The sequence below is a fragment of the Ochotona princeps genome, chromosome 4, assembly GCF_030435755.1.
Source record: "Ochotona princeps isolate mOchPri1 chromosome 4, mOchPri1.hap1, whole genome shotgun sequence".
Classification (NCBI taxonomy): domain Eukaryota; kingdom Metazoa; phylum Chordata; class Mammalia; order Lagomorpha; family Ochotonidae; genus Ochotona; species Ochotona princeps.
In genome coordinates, this window is record NC_080835.1 from 25532504 (window position 1) to 25538503 (window position 6000).

The 6000-nt window shown below is 44.8% G+C and overlaps 1 protein-coding gene across 2 annotated transcripts in view; it reads right to left on the minus strand.

The window, feature by feature from the left end:
* Positions 1-452, minus strand: part of EHF (ETS homologous factor) — a 39253-nt gene extending 38801 nt beyond the window's left edge. For both annotated transcript variants that reach the window (XM_058663184.1, XM_058663183.1), the window contains exon 1: positions 313-452. The gene's annotated coding sequence lies outside the window, so the exon portion shown is untranslated. The remainder of the gene's footprint in view (positions 1-312) is intronic.
* Between the last annotated feature and the right edge of the window lie 5548 nt (positions 453-6000).

Sequence of the window (6000 nt, forward strand, 5' to 3'; positions counted from 1 at the left end):
GAAGAATTCAACAACCCAGAGACATCACTTTGCTCCCACAAATAGAGGGAAACCTAGAGGGATTCTAATTCACATTGTTTGGATGTTCATACAACACAGGAAACACACAGATAATACCCAAAGTAACCCAACTGCCCTTCAAACCGAAATTCTACTGAGAGCTAGCGAGGTAAGCCCGGATAAGGCAGGCTTCACTTCCTGCCAGCTACCTCCAGGAGTGTTTTGTTTTCATCTGGCTGATTCAAGGCAGGTTTCTCTTTGCACTCAGGTGTTTGAATTTCAGATTCAAAAGGTTTAAAAATAAGGACTTACCTCATTTACCTAAAGATTCTGGGTGGGAAATCCAATAACTGTGGCTAATGGATGGCAGGCAGTGGGCTGCAATCACGCCAGCTCCTACGGGGATGGGGAGACACGGGTGTTATCACGTCTGAGCCCTCATCAGAGTGGAGATAAATGCATATGACAATAATTTTAAATCATTTTGTAGATGTTAAGCAATAAGCCACCAACCGGGAATTCCCTAAGTCACTTCCCCCCTCTTCTGATTGGCTGCCCAGCCCTTTAAAAAAATAAAATAAAGGATTACAAACATTGGCTCATTTGCATTTGGCCAACTCACACGTTAGTGTTCAAACAAAACAGGTCTAACCAGGTTATGCCTGTGTCTCAAGACCAGAGAGACGACCTGTTAATGGATGAGGACCTGATTTGGTGTGACTGTTCTTTACAGCATTAGAGCCTGTTGCAAGTTTGAAAAAAAAAAAAAAAAAAAAGGTAAGAAAAGAAAGAAAGGAAAAGAAAAAAAGAAAAAAGCCCACAAGATTTCCCCCAGTGATTCCATCAGGAAAAGAGAATATAAAAGCCAAAAGCCAGATGAACAGCCTTCCAAATCTAGTGGAGCTGTTGTTACAGCTCTGGATAGCTGTCTATTCCTAATCTGATTTTATCCCACACTCTTTGGCAAAAAAGATCTTAGCCCTGCTGTGCAGGTACCAGATTCTAGAAGGAGTCCTTAGCCAGCTCTCTTTCTGAGTTTAATAACTACCCCTCTGTCAGTGAGTGATTTTTGGCAATTGCAATAGACTTGGAAGAGCCAATCTCCCTGCACTCCAGGTAAGAGCCTTTAGGAGTAGGCTTGAGAGGGAGGGTCCACTCCATAACATTCAAGGCCAACAGTAAACTCCCATCAAGGCAAAGGTAGATGATCCAGTTGTTGGATTATCTAAATTTTCTGCTTCCTTTTGACACTCACATGATTATTTTTGGTGTTTACTGACACTCCCCTAAAAGAGTTAGAGACGAAAAAACCAAGATGCTGAAACTGGAAATTCAAACACCCACGTAACCCACATCCTCCTGGGCCAAGGACATACAGGGAGTCACCTATACCTGCTTCACTGGGTCACAAACTACCTCTCTACCTGTACAGATGAGTGACTGCTGCTGGCAAGGAGAAGTACTTATCCCCTAACCATTAACTTTCTCTCTCAAGGCTGCCTGAACACTGGGCCTCTCCCTTGTGGAAGAGGGAAGGAAAATTGAGTTTTGGCAAACAGACAAAGATTTTGTGATCAAAACCAAGAAGTTCCTTATGTGAAAAAGGAAGATCTGCCTATGAGCAAAAGTTGTCTGTGACCAGAACACAAAGCAAGTGGTTGTTGTATTGAGGTGAGCGCTAATATCAGTTCTTTCTTGCTTGTTTCCTTGGTTTATGCAACATGAATGTGTAAATGTTTCTTAAAGTGTGCAAGGCTTGGTGGGCAGGCAAGGATGGGCATAGGACTATCTTGAAAAAGGACTAGAAGGTATGGATAGTGTACTTTAGCAAACTACAAAATCCCCCTGCCTTTCTGACCTTCACCAAACCTTCCCACAGCCCCCTGCTACTCAACCTGGTGTGCTTGCCATGGGCCCTGTTAAAATGCAAATGTATGCCCTGGGCTTGATAAAAACAGTAAATGTCATTATTGCCCATTATCACATTAGCCCCAATTAGTTTATCAGCTTTAGATCTGAGAGCAGGGCCCTGAGGGAACAGCCTGCTAAAGTTTTGCTGGAGAGATGAATCAGGAGCGGCCTGAAGGAGCCACCACTCCACCCACTGGGAAGTGCTTGCAAGATGGGGGGTGGGGGGGAGGCAAGGTGTTGCTAATAGTGCCAGTGGGACTTCAGGGCAGCAAAACTTGACCTTTTTTGAACTTTTGCCTAAGATCAACCTGTGACAGAGGGCAGAGGGTAAGGGGTAGGGGTTGTGTGGTTAAGAAGTTAGTGAACATCAAATATAATTTCAAAAGTGGAAAAGTGGTATGGCTCCCTGGCCCAGTCCCAATTGCCTTTAATTATAGGCCCTTTAATTCTAGCTGAAGAGTCCTGGTTAGGACTCCATGCTATCTAGTCATCTTCTGTTTTACACAAGAGGACTGCTCTGTTGGCACTTCTAAAAAGAGTGATATTAGGGTGCTGATAGTGGTAGAAAGGATGGAATTAGGTTCCTCACACTCACCAGTTAATTTGTTTACACAATTGTTATGTATATAAAGTACTTAGTACTGTGTCTGTTACCTAGTGAGTACTTACTAAGTATAGATTCTTTCCTTTACTTCCCAGTAAACAAAAGCAAAAACAATACTCTCCCCCTAACCCACAAACCCCAAATCCAAGTTTTTAGGTATACTACATGCACAAACTCCTTTGCATATGAAATCTTTCATTCTAAAGCCAAGATGGAATATTTATCAATAAGACAGTGCTAATAAATTAGAGACGGAAATAATATGTGTGTGCAAACTCTCAGGAAAACGATTGAAAGGAAAGGAATGCGGAAGCTTCTAGCAGCCTGGGAAGCACACTTTGAATGCAGCCCATTATTTTCCCCCCATAAAGACCTTCCCATACCCTGATCATTTTACAAGTGATTCCAACTTTTCCCTCCAGGAAACTCTCCAGGAGAATCTTCTCTGCTCAGCACCAAATGGGTTAGCTTGATAATATTGGGCAATAAAAGCTTCTCAGGACCCTCTCAAGGAAGACACCCTAGGGGAATCCCCTTTGCCCAGAACCAGGCGGGTTCCCAGACTGATAGCACTGAGTAATCAATCCTGGAGAGAAATGTCACCTAACTCAAACTCACCAAACACTATGTCCTGAAGAGGGGAGAAGGGAAGGAAGAACTGAGCTTCATCCCCTTAAGCACCGGTGTGAATGCGGAGGACTGCACACTCAGTTCTCAGCTCTCCACTGAACTGCCTTCCTAGTCTGTCAAGGGTACGCTCTCTCTCTTTTTCTCTCTTTCTTCTTAAGTCAGATACATGGAGAGGAGAAGAGACAGAGAGGAAGATCTTCCATCCACTGATTCACTCCCAAAGTGGCCGCAATGGTCAGAGCTAAGCTGATCTGAAGCCAGGAGCCAGGAGCCTCTTCCAGGTGTCCCAAGCAGGTGCAGGGTCCCAAGGCTTTGGGCCATCCTCGACTGCTTTCCCAGGCCACAAGCAGGGAGCTGGATGGGTTGCAGGGCTGCTGGGATATGAACCAGTGCCCATATTTGATCCCAGCGTGTGCAAGGCGAGGACTTTAGCCACTAAGGCTACTATGCTAAGCCCAAGGGTACTCTCTTTGTTGAGCTTTCTAACCTTGCTTTCCCTAGTCTGAATGGCTAAACACTGTCAGATTCCATCAGGTGAGGCGTCCATCTGTTCTGACAGATGCTGTACTCCATTTAACTTCATTACCTTGCTGACCACCACTCTGTCACATCTGAATTCTTTCTTGCACAAAGACAAGAACCTATTCCACTCACCTCTGCTATTAGGTGTATTTATACATATTAGATATGATGTTGAGGACTTCTACTCTGATCTGAACTTCAGATGTATGATGTATGTACCTCAAGAATAAGAAGCTTAAAAATAGAACCATGAAAACATCAAATAAACAGAAAAGCCTTTCCATAGAGAACTTTGTGTGAGCTCTCAAAGAGGAACCAGCAAGAGTCTTATTATCATCACAGACTTCCAACCTTTGTTCTGCGCATGCAGTCTCTCTGAGAGACTGATACAGATGTGTGGCAGTGAGTAGAGAGTCTACACCAAGCTAACTACCCCCATTCAACAGAGGAGAAGACCAAAAGAGAGGGGCAAGACAGCTTACCCCGATCAACCTCAAGAATGTAACATGCAGAATACTGGAATCCATTCTGGAAGCCCAACTCTTCTGCATGGAAATCTTGGTATTCACTGCAGGCCAAAGAATTGTCTAAGGTGTGCACAAAACAGGGGAGCCTGTAAGTTGGTTCCAGCAGAGGAAAAGAGGGTCATGACAGACCAGACCAAGCTGTTGGCAGCAGCCCGAATGGCCCCAGTTCAATTGAATTGTTTACTAAAAGTTCCACATTGCAAAACCAAAGGACCCCAGGGATTTCCAAATCATGACCAAGGGAAGGATCTACCTCAGCCGAGTGGCAAATCCTAAGGGGTCTGAGCATTAACACCAACACAGGCTATACCTGCAAAGTTGGGAGAGCAGTGGGAGAGAGATTGATGTGTCAGAGAGAGGATGCTTACATATTGACTTTAACTCAAGGCCCTGTGTTTATCTTTGAAAGCAAGTGCGTGTTTGCATATATTTTTATCATCTCTTCCTGATGACATGGAGTCACCTCTCCAGGGTTGCGTGTGACAGTCACACAAGAATAGCAGCGTAAGACTATTCGGAACAAGAGCTCCTGGTGCTGTAAAACACACCAGGGATTGGAGAGTAAGAAAGTAGATTAGCAGCAATTACCTTGGCCATGGTTCAACAAAGAATCAAGTTAGTCTCATCTTGCCTCTTCCCCTAGGCTCCTCTAAAGACTCCATTTCCAAGCCCTCTCGATGTGGAGTGAGAATCGATTCCTACCCCTTGAGGAGAAGTCTGATGGGCTCTGCGGGTGGCACTGAAGCTCTGTCTGGGAGTAATCACCTTGGCACCATCCACACTAATTCACATGGAGCACTCTGAACATGCCAATGGCCACCTCGTCTGTGTGCCCACAGCTGCCTGATTGCCTGCTAATAGCACAGCCCACTGACTGCTGAAGAGGCAGGAAAGCTAGTGCAGCAGGAAGCAGGGTGGCTTCCTGGCCCTGAAAAGAATGACTCGTTATACACACATGGACACACATGCACATATGTGCCCCTTCAGGCATGTGATTGTATCACCAACCTGACTTAAGCACCAAAGATGCATTTTCTGAACTCCTCCCTTGAGTTATTCTCACTCCATTCCTGCCAAACACAACTCGTCCCGTTGTTTCTGTCCCATCCTGTCCCTCCTGCCTCCTCTTATTAGCTTCTTTCAGGCCTTATCTTTCCTCTCTAATAGCTTTACACAGTGCCCTGACTTAATGCCAACTTCGCTGCTGGGATAAGCACTTGGAGTCTTGAATCATACTCGTCTGAGCTTCTCCACAGTGTTTCCATCAGAGACTTCAGTAAGACATCACCTCAGAATGTCAGAGAAAGAAGAAAGACAGGGCTTAGAGTCGGTCACTTCCAGGCAAGCTTGTTGTGTCCAGTATTTTCTTGTACTGCATGTAGGGAAATACCTTAAAATTACAGCACACATTTCTACATGTTATTTTAGCATGACACCTTTCCACACTCACAGAATCACAAAAACCAAACCATAAAGAAATGCTGCTGCCTGTGGGTAGGAGATGAAGCAGTTTAGCCTCATGTACTCTCTTGCTCTTCCCTGAGCCCCTGGGCATCCAGGCTTTTCTGCCACATTGGCCTCTATGTTCTGTCCTTGCTGAAAGCCAATGCAGCATCAGAATCACAATGGCAAAGTCAGATTCCTGATTTTCTCCCCACTCTATCAAATCAGCAAGCACCTCTGAGGATGAAGTAGTGGCAAAAGTCAACATCTTGCATTCAAATGTTGTGAGCTCCCACATTATACAACGGCCAATGAACAGGAAAACTTAGTTCCAACTGCCTAAGGAGACATACTCATGAAGCT